Below are 13,461 nucleotides of genomic sequence, written 5' to 3'. Positions count from 1 at the left end.
CCTCATCACATGCAATTACCAACCCCCAGCAAATATGATGGTTCTCCGAAAGGATGCCGTGGGTTTCTGAACCAATGCGATGTGCATTTCACCTTACAGTCTTCTCACTTTCCTACTTCCAAGGCAAAGGTGGCTTATATTGTGTCTCTCCTGGCAGGGTCGGCTTTGGACTGGGTGTCCCCTCTCTGGGAACGTGCTGATCCCCTGCTCAATGACTATGAAGCTTTTATTACCTCTTTCCGTCGCATCTTCGACGAACCTGGCAGAGTGTCGTCTGCCGCTACTGAGATCCTGAGGATTCGCCAGGGTAGTCGTTCAGTGGGACAATATGCTGTGCAGTTCCAGACTCTGGCTTCGGAATTAAAGTGGAACGAAGAGGCTCTCGTCTCCGCCTTCTGGAATGGGCTGGCAGGTCATATCAAGGACGAATTAACTACCCATGACTCTCCTGCTACTTTAGCTGAACTCATCTCCTTGTGCAACAAAGTAGATCTACGGATGCAGGAGCGTCAACTAGAGAGAAATCGCTCCGATCGTCTCCACCCTCGTCTCACCACCAACGCTGTTCCTGTTCCTAGATCTGGGCCTTCCACAACCACACCACCAGACGAACCCATGCAGATCAACCGCTCTCGGCTTTCCGTGGAGGAAAAGTCCCGTAGACGCCGTGAGAATCTTTGCATGTACTGCGGTTCTTCCGCTCATCTGTTGGCTTCCTGTCCACTGTGAGTGGCCTATTTGTCATACCACAGTAACCAAGCTCAGTCGGTAGAGCATGAGACTCTTAATCTCAGGGTCGTGGGTTCGAGCCCCACGTTGGGCGGTGTTTTTTCCCAGAATTCTACAGGCGAGATCTCTGTCACTACACAACAAAACGTGTTTTATTTGAAACTTAAAAGAGGTGTACATCAGTGTGTGAAACCAAGCAGGAATCTCAGGATCTACTAAATGTGGAAACCTTGCTTTGGTTTTATAGATTGAAGGGCAGTCCTTGCCTTGCCATGATGCCATAACACTGTAAAAAAGCCTAGCTATCTGAGTCAATAGCGAATAAGACTCCAAATCTAAGAGTCATTTGCTTTGAGCACAACATTGGGTGGTGTTAATTCCCTTTTCAGATCCATGCCTCCCTCATGGCAGGCGAGAATTCTACCACTAAACCACAACATTCTACCACTAAATCATTGTATGTTGAATTCTATACCTGCACCACCAAAATGCAAAGAGCCAGGCACTATTTAACAAAATGTATCGCTGTTTCAGGTGTACATCAGTGGGTGAAACCATGCAGGAATATCAGGATCTACTGAATGTGGAAACTTTGCTTTGGTTTAATAGTGTAGATTGAAGAGCAAGCGTTGCCTTGCCTTGATGCTACAACACTGTAACAAAGCCTGGCCAGCTTAGTCAATAGAAATAAAACTCCCAAGCTAAGAGTCATATGCTTTTAGTACAACATTTGTTTGGTGTTTATTCCCTTTTCAGATCCAGACCTCTCTCTTGGCAGGTGGGAATTCTACCACTAAACCACAAGATTCTACCATTAATTTATTGTATGTGGAATTCTATACCTGCACCACCAAAATGCAAAGAGCCAGCCACTCTTTAACAAAATATACCATAATTTCAGTAAAACTTGAGTACTGCATTGGCCTGGAATCGAACCCGGGCCTCCCGCGTGGCAGGCGAGAATTCTACCACTGAACAACCAATGCTTCACATTTTACTTCACAGTTACTTACCCATTTTCCTCAATGTGTGAAACCAAGCATGCATCTCAGTGTACTGAATGTGGTGGCCTAGATCTACTTTAATAGCTTGTAGGGCACTCCTTGGCTTGAGTGGCCTTTTTGTCACATCACAGTAACAAAGCCAGGCTAGCTCAGTCGGTAGAGCATGAGACTCTTAATCTCAGGGTCGGGGGTTCGAGCCTCACGTTGGGCGGTGTTTTTTCCAAGAATTCTACAGGCGAGATCTCTGTCACTACACAACCAAACGTGTTTTATTTGAAACTTAAAAGAGGTGTACATCAGTGTGTGAAACCAAGCAGGAATCTCAGGATCTACTAAATCTGGAAACCTTGCTTTGGTTTTATAGGTTGAAGGGCAATCCTTGCCTTGCCATGATACCATAACACTGTAAAAAAGCCTAGCTATCTAAGTCAATAGCGAATAAGACTCCAAATCTAAGAGTCATTTGCTTTGAGCACAACATTGGGTGGTGTTTATTCCCTTTTCAGATCCATGCCTCCCTCATGGCAGGCGAGAATTCTACCACTAAACCACAAGATTCTACCACTAAATCATTGCATGTTGAATTCTATACCTGCACCACCAAAATGCAAAGAGCCAGGCACTCTTTAACAAAATATATAGCTGTTTCAGGTGTACATCAGTGGGTGAAACCATGCAGGAATATCAGGATCTACTGAATGTGGAAACTTTGCTTTGTTTTAATAGTGTAGATTGAAGAGCAAGCGTTGCCTTGCCTTGATGCTACAACACTGTAACAAAGCCTGGCCAGCTTAGTCAATAGAAATAAAACTCCCAAGCTAAGAGTCATATGCTTTTAGTACAACATTTGTTTGGTGTTTATTCCCTTTTCAGATCCAGACCTCTCTCTTGGCAGGTGGGAATTCTACCACTAAACCACAAGATTCTACCACTAATTTATTGTATGTGGAATTCTATACCTGCACCACCAAAATGCAAAGAGCCAGACACTCTTTAACAAAATATACCATAATTTCAGTAAAACTTGAGTACTGCATTGGCCGGGAATCTAACCCGGGCCTCCCGCGTGGCAGGCGAGAATTCTACCACTGAACAACCAATGCTTCACATTATACTTCATGGTTACTACCACATTTTCATCAATGTGTGAAACCAAGCATGAATCTCAGTGTACTGAATGTGGTAGCCTAGATCTACTTTAATAGCTTGTAGGGCACTCCTTGGCTTGAGTGGCCTTTATGTCACACCACAGTAACCAATCCTGACTAGCTCAGTCGGTACAGCATGAGACTCTTAATCTCAGGGTCGTCGGTTTGAGCCCCACGTTGGGAGGTGTTTTTTCCCAGAATTCTACAGGCGAGATCTCTGTCACTACACAACCAAACGTGTTTTATTTGAAACTTAAAAGAGGTGTACATCAGTGTGTGAAACCATGCAGGAATCTCAGGATCTACTAAATGTGGAACCTTGCTTTGGTTTTATAGATTAAAGGGCAATCCTTGCCTTGCCATTATGCCATAACACTGTAAAAAATCCTAGCTAGCTAAGTCAATAGCGAATAAGACTCCAAATCTAAGAGTCATTTGCTTTGAGCACAACATTGGGTGGTGTTTATTCCCTTTTCAGATCCATGCCTCCCTCATGGCAGGCGAGGATTCTACCACTAAACCACAAGATTCTACCACTAAATCATTGTAATGTGAATTCTATACCTGCACCACCAAAATGCAAAGAGCCAGGCACTCTTTAACAAAATATATCGCTGTTTCAGGTGTACATAAGTGGGTGAAACCATGCAGGAATATCAGGATCTACTGAATGTGGAAACTTTGCTTTGGTTTAATAGTGTAGATTGAAGGACAAGCCTTGCCTTGCCTTGTTGCCACAACACTGTAACAAAGCCTGGCCAGCTTAGTCAATAGAAATAAAACTCCCAAGCTAAGAGTCATATGCTTTCAGTACAACATTTGTTTGGTGTTTATTCCCTTTTCAGATCCAGACCTCTCTCTTGGCAGGTGGGAATTCTACCACTAAACTACAATATTCTAAGACTAATTTATTGTATGTGGAATTCTATACCTGCACCACCAAAATGCAAAGAGCCAGCCACTCTTTAACAAAATATACCATAATTTCAGTAAAACTTGAGTACTGCATTGGCCGGGAATCGAACCCCGGGCATCCCGCGTGGCAGGCGAGAATTCTACCACTGAACAACCAATGCTTCACATTTTACACCATGGTTACTTACACATTACTGTGCCACAACACTGTAACAAAGCCTGTCCAGCTTAGTCAATAGAAATAAAACTCCCAAGCTAAGAGTCCTATGCTTTCAGTACAACATTTGTTTGGTATTTATTCCCTTTTTAGATCCAGACCTCTCTCTTGGCAGGTGGGAATTCTACCACTAAACCACAAGATTCTAAGACTAATTTATTGTATGTGGAATTCTATACCTGCACCACCAAAATGCAAAGAGCCAGCCACTCTTTAACAAAATATACCATAATTTCAGTAAAACTTGAGTACTGCATTGGCCGGGAATCGAACCCGGGCCTCCCGCGTGGCAGGCGAGAATTCTACCACTGAACAACCAATGCTTCACATTTTACTTTATCAATGTGTGAAACCAAGCATGAATCTCAGTGTACTGAATGTGGTAGCCTAGATCTACTTTAATAGCTTGTAGGGCACTCCTTGGCTTGAGTGGCCTTTTTGTCACACCACAGTAACCAAGCCTGGCTAGCTCAGTCGGTAGAGCATAAGACTCTTAATCTCAGGGTCGTGGATTCGAGCCCCACGTTGGGCAGTGTTTTTTCCCAGAATTCTACAGGCGAGGTCTCTGTCACTACACAACCAAACATGTTTTATTTGAAACTTAAAAGAGGTGTACATCAGTGTGTGATACCAAGCAGGAATCTCAGGATCTACTGAATGTGGAAACCTTGCTTTGGTTTTATAGGTTGAAGGGCAATCCTTGCCTTGCCATGATGCCATAACACTGTAAAAAAGCCTAGCTATCTGAGTCAATAGCGAATAAGACTCCAAATCTAAGAGTCATTTGCTTTGAGCACAACATTGGGTGGTGTTTATTCCCTTTTCAGATCCATGCCTCCCTCATGGCAGGCGAGAATTCTACCACTAAACCACAACATTCTACCACTAAATCATTGTATGTTGAATTCTATACCTGCACCACCAAAATGCAAAGAGCCAGGCACTATTTAACAAAATGTATCGCTGTTTCAGGTGTACATCAGTGGGTGAAACCATGCAGGAATATCAGGATCTACTGAATGTGGAAACTTTGCTTTGGTTTAATAGTGTAGATTGAAGAGCAAGCGTTGCCTTGCCTTGATGCTACAACACTGTAACAAAGCCTGGCCAGCTTAGTCAATAGAAATAAAACTCCCAAGCTAAGAGTCATATGCTTTTAGTACAACATTTGTTTGGTGTTTATTCCCTTTTCAGATCCAGACCTCTCTCTTGGCAGGTGGGAATTCTACCACTAAACCACAAGATTCTACCATTAATTTATTGTATGTGGAATTCTATACCTGCACCACCAAAATGCAAAGAGCCAGCCACTCTTTAACAAAATATACCATAATTTCAGTAAAACTTGAGTACTGCATTGGCCTGGAATCGAACCCGGGCCTCCCGCGTGGCAGGCGAGAATTCTACCACTGAACAACCAATGCTTCACATTTTACTTCACAGTTACTTACCCATTTTCCTCAATGTGTGAAACCAAGCATGCATCTCAGTGTACTGAATGTGGTGGCCTAGATCTACTTTAATAGCTTGTAGGGCACTCCTTGGCTTGAGTGGCCTTTTTGTCACATCACAGTAACAAAGCCAGGCTAGCTCAGTCGGTAGAGCATGAGACTCTTAATCTCAGGGTCGGGGGTTCGAGCCTCACGTTGGGCGGTGTTTTTTCCAAGAATTCTACAGGCGAGATCTCTGTCACTACACAACCAAACGTGTTTTATTTGAAACTTAAAAGAGGTGTACATCAGTGTGTGAAACCAAGCAGGAATCTCAGGATCTACTAAATCTGGAAACCTTGCTTTGGTTTTATAGGTTGAAGGGCAATCCTTGCCTTGCCATGATACCATAACACTGTAAAAAAGCCTAGCTATCTAAGTCAATAGCGAATAAGACTCCAAATCTAAGAGTCATTTGCTTTGAGCACAACATTGGGTGGTGTTTATTCCCTTTTCAGATCCATGCCTCCCTCATGGCAGGCGAGAATTCTACCACTAAACCACAAGATTCTACCACTAAATCATTGCATGTTGAATTCTATACCTGCACCACCAAAATGCAAAGAGCCAGGCACTCTTTAACAAAATATATAGCTGTTTCAGGTGTACATCAGTGGGTGAAACCATGCAGGAATATCAGGATCTACTGAATGTGGAAACTTTGCTTTGTTTTAATAGTGTAGATTGAAGAGCAAGCGTTGCCTTGCCTTGATGCTACAACACTGTAACAAAGCCTGGCCAGCTTAGTCAATAGAAATAAAACTCCCAAGCTAAGAGTCATATGCTTTTAGTACAACATTTGTTTGGTGTTTATTCCCTTTTCAGATCCAGACCTCTCTCTTGGCAGGTGGGAATTCTACCACTAAACCACAAGATTCTACCACTAATTTATTGTATGTGGAATTCTATACCTGCACCACCAAAATGCAAAGAGCCAGACACTCTTTAACAAAATATACCATAATTTCAGTAAAACTTGAGTACTGCATTGGCCGGGAATCTAACCCGGGCCTCCCGCGTGGCAGGCGAGAATTCTACCACTGAACAACCAATGCTTCACATTATACTTCATGGTTACTACCACATTTTCATCAATGTGTGAAACCAAGCATGAATCTCAGTGTACTGAATGTGGTAGCCTAGATCTACTTTAATAGCTTGTAGGGCACTCCTTGGCTTGAGTGGCCTTTATGTCACACCACAGTAACCAATCCTGGCTAGCTCAGTCGGTACAGCATGAGACTCTTAATCTCAGGGTCGTCGGTTTGAGCCCCACGTTGGGAGGTGTTTTTTCCCAGAATTCTACAGGCGAGATCTCTGTCACTACACAACCAAACGTGTTTTATTTGAAACTTAAAAGAGGTGTACATCAGTGTGTGAAACCATGCAGGAATCTCAGGATCTACTAAATGTGGAACCTTGCTTTGGTTTTATAGATTAAAGGGCAATCCTTGCCTTGCCATTATGCCATAACACTGTAAAAAATCCTAGCTAGCTAAGTCAATAGCGAATAAGACTCCAAATCTAAGAGTCATTTGCTTTGAGCACAACATTGGGTGGTGTTTATTCCCTTTTCAGATCCATGCCTCCCTCATGGCAGGCGAGGATTCTACCACTAAACCACAAGATTCTACCACTAAATCATTGTAATGTGAATTCTATACCTGCACCACCAAAATGCAAAGAGCCAGGCACTCTTTAACAAAATATATCGCTGTTTCAGGTGTACATAAGTGGGTGAAACCATGCAGGAATATCAGGATCTACTGAATGTGGAAACTTTGCTTTGGTTTAATAGTGTAGATTGAAGGACAAGCCTTGCCTTGCCTTGTTGCCACAACACTGTAACAAAGCCTGGCCAGCTTAGTCAATAGAAATAAAACTCCCAAGCTAAGAGTCATATGCTTTCAGTACAACATTTGTTTGGTGTTTATTCCCTTTTCAGATCCAGACCTCTCTCTTGGCAGGTGGGAATTCTACCACTAAACTACAATATTCTAAGACTAATTTATTGTATGTGGAATTCTATACCTGCACCACCAAAATGCAAAGAGCCAGCCACTCTTTAACAAAATATACCATCATTTCAGTAAAACTTGAGTACTGCATTGGCCGGGAATCGAACCCCGGGCATCCCGCGTGGCAGGCGAGAATTCTACCACTGAACAACCAATGCTTCACATTTTACACCATGGTTACTTACACATTACTGTGCCACAACACTGTAACAAAGCCTGTCCAGCTTAGTCAATAGAAATAAAACTCCCAAGCTAAGAGTCCTATGCTTTCAGTACAACATTTGTTTGGTATTTATTCCCTTTTTAGATCCAGACCTCTCTCTTGGCAGGTGGGAATTCTACCACTAAACCACAAGATTCTAAGACTAATTTATTGTATGTGGAATTCTATACCTGCACCACCAAAATGCAAAGAGCCAGCCACTCTTTAACAAAATATACCATAATTTCAGTAAAACTTGAGTACTGCATTGGCCGGGAATCGAACCCGGGCCTCCCGCGTGGCAGGCGAGAATTCTACCACTGAACAACCAATGCTTCACATTTTACTTTATCAATGTGTGAAACCAAGCATGAATCTCAGTGTACTGAATGTGGTAGCCTAGATCTACTTTAATAGCTTGTAGGGCACTCCTTGGCTTGAGTGGCCTTTTTGTCACACCACAGTAACCAAGCCTGGCTAGCTCAGTCGGTAGAGCATAAGACTCTTAATCTCAGGGTCGTGGATTCGAGCCCCACGTTGGGCAGTGTTTTTTCCCAGAATTCTACAGGCGAGGTCTCTGTCACTACACAACCAAACATGTTTTATTTGAAACTTAAAAGAGGTGTACATCAGTGTGTGATACCAAGCAGGAATCTCAGGATCTACTGAATGTGGAAACCTTGCTTTGGTTTTATAGGTTGAAGGGCAATCCTTGCCTTGCCATGATGCCATAACACTGTAAAAAAGCCTAGCTAGCTGAGTCAATAGCGAATAAGACTCCAAATCTGAGTCATTTGCTTTGAGCACAACATTGGGTGGTGTTTATTCCCTTTTCAGATCCATGCCTCCCTCATGGCAGGCGAGAATTCTACCACTAAACCACAAGATTCTACCACTAAATCATTGTATGTTGAATTCTATACCTGCACCACCAAAATGCAAAGAGCCAGGCACTATTTAACAAAATATATCGCTGTTTCAGGTGTACATCAGTGGGTGAAACCATGCAGGAATATCAGGATCTACTGAATGTGGAAACTTTGCTTTGGTTTAATAGTGTAGATTGAAGAGCAAGCGTTGCCTTGCCTTGATGCTACAACACTGTAACAAAGCCTGGCCAGCTTAGTCAATAGAAATAAAACTCCCAAGCTAAGAGTCATATGCTTTTAGTACAACATTTGTTTGGTGTTTATTCCCTTTTCAGATCCAGACCTCTCTCTTGGCAGGTGGGAATTCTACCACTAAACCACAAGATTCTACCATTAATTTATTGTATGTGGAATTCTATACCTGCACCACCAAAATGCAAAGAGCCAGCCACTCTTTAACAAAATATACCATAATTTCAGTAAAACTTGAGTACTGCATTGGCCGGGAATCGAACCCGGGCCTCCCGCATGGCAGGCAAGAATTCTACCACTGAACAACCAATGCTTCACATTTTACTTCAAGGTTACTTACCCATTTTCCTCAATGTGTGAAACCAAGCATGCATCTCAGTGTACTGAATGTGGTAGCCTAGATCTACTTTAATAGCTTGTAGGGCACTCCTTGGCTTGAGTGGCCTTTTTGTCACACAACAGTAACCAAGCCTGGCTAGCTCAGTCGGTAGAGCATGAGACTCTTAATCTCAGGGTCGTGGGTTCGAGCCCCACGTTGGCCGGTGTTTTTTCCCAGAATTCTACAGGCGAGATCTCTGTCACTACACAACCAAACGTGTTTTATTTGAAACTTAAAAGAGGTGTACATCAGTGTGTGAAACCAAGCAGGAATCTCAGGATCTACTAAATGTGGAAACCTTGCTTTGGTTTTATAGATTGAAGGGCAATCCTTGCCTTGCCATGATGCCATAACACTGTAAAAAAGCATAGCTATCTGAGTCAATAGCGAATAAGACTCCAAATCTAAGAGTCATTTGCTTTGAGCACAACATTGGGTGGTGTTTATTCCCTTTTCAGATCCATGCCTCCCTCATGGCAGGTGAGAATTCTACCACTAAACCACAAGATTCTACCACTAAATCATTGTATGTTGAATTCTATACCTGCACCACCAAAATGCAAAGAGCCAGGCACTCTTTAACAAAATATATCGCTGTTTCAGGTGTACATCAGTGGGTGAAACCATGCAGTAATATCAGGATCTACTGAATGTGGAAACTTTGCTTTGGTTTAATAGTGTAGATTGAAGAGCAAGCGTTGCCTTGCCTTGATGCTACAACACTGTAACAAAGCCTGGCCAGCTAAGTCAATAGAAATAAAACTCCCAAGCTAAGAGTCATATGCTTTTAGTACAACATTTGTTTGGTGTTTATTCCCTTTTCAGATCCAGACCTCTCTCTTGGCAGGTGGGAATTCTACCACTAAACCACAAGATTCTAACATTAATTTATTGTATGTGGAATTCTATACCTGCACCACCAAAATGCAAAGAGCCAGACACTCTTTAACAAAATATACCATAATTTCAGTAAAACTTGAGTACTGCATTGGCCGGGAATCGAACCAGGGCCTCCCGCGTGGCAGGCGAGAATTCTACCACTGAAGAACCAATGCTTCACATTTTACTGCATGGTTACTTACCCATTTTCATCAATGTGTGAAACCAAGCATGAATCTCAGTGTACTGAATGTGGTAGCCTAGATCTACTTTAATAGCTTGTAGGGCACTCCTTGGCTTGAGTGGCCTTTTTGTCACACCACAGTAACTAAGCCTGGCTAGCTCAGTCGGTAGAGCATGAGACTCTTAATCTCAGGGTCGTGGGTTCGAGCCCCACGTTGGGCGGTGTTTTTTCCCAGAATTCTACAGGCGAGATCTCTGTCACTACACAACCAAACGTGTTTTATTTGAAACTTAAAAGAGGTGTACATCAGTGTGTGAAACCAAGCAGGAATCTCAGGATCTACTAAATGTGGAACCTTGCTTTGGTTTTATAGATTGAAGGGCAATCCTTGCCTTGCCATTATGCCATAACACTGTAAAAAAGCCTAGCTAGCTGAGTCAATAGCGAATAAGACTCCAAATCTAAGAGTCATTTGATTTGAGCACAACATTGGGTTGTGTTTATTCCCTTTTCAGATCCATGCCTCCCTCATGGCAGGCGAGAATTCTACCACTAAACCACAAGATTCTACCACTAAATCATTGTATGTTGAATTCTATACCTGCACCACCAAAATGCAAAGAGCCAGGCACTCTTTAACAAAATATATCGCTATTTCAGGTGTACATCAGTGGGTGAAACCATGCAGGAATATCAGGATCTACTGAATGTGGAAACTTTGCTTTGGTTTAATAGTGTAGATTGAAGGGCAAGCCTTGCCTTGCCTTGATGCCACAACACTGTAACAAAGCCTGGCCAGCTTAGTCAATAAAAAATAAAACTCCTAAGCTAAGAGTCGTATGCTTTCAGTACAACATTTGTTTGGTGTTTATTCCCTTTTCAGATCCAGACCTCTCTCTTGGCAGGTTGGAATTCTACCACTAAACCACAAGATTCTAAGACTAATTTATTGTATGTGGAATTCTATACCTGCACCACCAAAATGCAAAGAGCCAGCCACTCTTTAACAAAATATACCATAATTTCAGTAAAACTTGAATACTGCATTGGCCGTGAATCGAACCCCGGGCCTCCCGCGTGGCAGGCGAGAATTCTACCACTGAACAACCAATGCTTCACATTTTACACCATGGTTACTTACACATTTTTATCAATGTGTGAAACCAAGCATGAATCTCAGTGTACTGAATGTGGTAGCCTAGATCTACTTTAATAGCTTTTAGGGCACTCCTTGGCTTGAGTGGCCTTTTTGTCACACCACAGTAACCAAGCCTGGCTAGCTTAGTTGGTAGAGCATGAGACTCTTAATCTCAGGGTCGTGGGTTCGAGCCCCACGTTGGGCGGTGTTTTTTCCCAGAATTCTATAGGTGATGTCTCTGTCACTACACAACCAAACGTGTTTTATTTGAAACTTAAAAGAGGTGTACATCAGTGTGTGAAACCAAGCAGGAATCTCAGGATCTACTAAATGTGGAAACCTTGCTTTGGTTTTATAGATTGAAGGGCAATCCTTGCCTTGCCATGATGCCATAACACTGTAAAAAAGCCTAGCTATCTGAGTCAATAGCGAATAAGACTCCAAATCTAAGAGTCATTTGCTTTGAGCACAACATTGGGTGGTGTTTATTCCCTTTTCAAATCCATGCCTCCCTCATGGCAGGCGAGAATTCTACCACTAAACCACAAGATTCTACCACTAAATCATTGTATGTTGAATTCTATACCTGCACCACCAAAATGCAAAGAGCCAGGCACTCTTTAACAAAATATATCGCTGTTTCAGGTGTACATCAGTGGGTGAAACCATGCAGGAATATCAGGATCTACTGAATGTGGAAACTTTGCTTTGGTTTAATAGTGTAGATTGAAGAGCAAGCGTTGCCTTGCCTTGATGCTACAACACTGTAACAAAGCCTGGCCAGCTTAGTCAATAGAAATAAAACTCCCAAGCTAAGAGTCATATGCTTTTAGTACAACATTTGTTTGGTGTTTATTCCCTTTTCAGATCCAGACCTCTCTCTTGGCAGGTGGGAATTCTACCACTAAACCACAAGATTCTGCCATTAATTTATTGTATGTGGAATTCTATACCTGCACCACCAAAATGCAAAGAGCCAGTCACTCTTTAACAAAATATACCATAATTTCAGTAAAATTTGAGTACTGCATTGGCCAGGAACCGAACCCGGGCCTTTCGCGTGGCAGGCGAGAATTCTACCACTGAACAACCAATGCTTCACATTTTACTGCATGGTTACTTACCCATTTTCATCAATGTGTGAAACCAAGCATGAATCTCAGTGTACTGAATGTGGTAGCCTAGATCTACTTTAATAGCTTGTAGGGCACTCCTTGGCTTGAGTGGCCTTTTTGTCACACCACAGTAACCAAGCCTGGCTTACTCAGTCGGTAGAGCATGAGACTCTTTTTATTTATATTTTTAAAATCTTACACGTACAGCTGACAAAAAGAGCATGTGAGCTGACATAGAAATACAAAGAAGTTACGAAAGACAAATTTACATACAATACATTTATAACATTTACATCATGCAAGTCAGTCAAGTCCGGTAGAGTTCGTATGGCTACGGGCATTGGTGAGTAATACATATGGTGGTGGGTCATAGTATATATTAGGTTAGAATATTTATGGTGGGCATGCCTTTTTAGTCGCTATGTCTTGGTGCTATTGTCTTATCCTTGCTAAGTGCCTGTTATTGGACATTTAACACAGTCTGATATAAAGTCAATCCTCCGAGTATTCTATCAAGAGTTTATCAGAAGTACCTGGAACTTTTCGTGCTCAAATAATAAAAAAAATATATATATATATATATTTATGATCAACTTTTTCTCTTCCTATTGTGATGTGTCTAAGTCCATTTTTACCCAATTCATTAACTCCTTTTTTACATATACATGTGTTCGTTCATCGCGCAATATTAACCCCTTCCTGACAGAGCTAGTTTTTGCGTTCCTGACAGAGCCATTTTTTTCAAATCTGACATGTCTCACTTAAGTGGGGATAACTTTTTTTTGCTTTTACTTATCCCAGTGATTTTGAGATTGTTTTTTCGTGACACATTGTACTTCAAATTAGTGGTAAATTTGGGTCGATACAGTCTGTGTTTTTTTGTGAAAAATACCAAAATGTCGTGAAAAAATGGAAAATTTAG

The 13,461-nt window shown here is 42.0% G+C and overlaps 3 non-coding genes across 3 annotated transcripts; 1 reads left to right on the top strand and 2 right to left on the bottom strand.

Moving 5' to 3' along the window:
- Nucleotides 1–4,265: 4,265 nt before the first annotated feature.
- On the bottom strand, nucleotides 4,266–4,336 carry TRNAG-GCC (transfer RNA glycine (anticodon GCC)). Its single transcript has one exon. It is a non-coding gene; the product is annotated as a tRNA-Gly (tRNA).
- Nucleotides 4,337–7,987: 3,651 nt separating this feature from the next.
- TRNAG-GCC (transfer RNA glycine (anticodon GCC)) lies at nucleotides 7,988–8,058 on the bottom strand. Its single transcript has one exon. It is a non-coding gene; the product is annotated as a tRNA-Gly (tRNA).
- A 2,376-nt stretch (nucleotides 8,059–10,434) lies between these two features.
- On the top strand, nucleotides 10,435–10,507 carry TRNAK-CUU (transfer RNA lysine (anticodon CUU)). Its single transcript has one exon. It is a non-coding gene; the product is annotated as a tRNA-Lys (tRNA).
- The last annotated feature ends 2,954 nt before the right edge of the window (nucleotides 10,508–13,461 follow it).

Source organism: Crinia signifera, chromosome 3, assembly GCF_055691185.1.
Source record: "Crinia signifera chromosome 3, ASM5569118v1, whole genome shotgun sequence".
Classification (NCBI taxonomy): domain Eukaryota; kingdom Metazoa; phylum Chordata; class Amphibia; order Anura; family Myobatrachidae; genus Crinia; species Crinia signifera.
The sequence above is the reverse complement of the archived record's forward strand: the minus strand, read 5'-3'. Positions and strand labels throughout refer to the sequence as shown.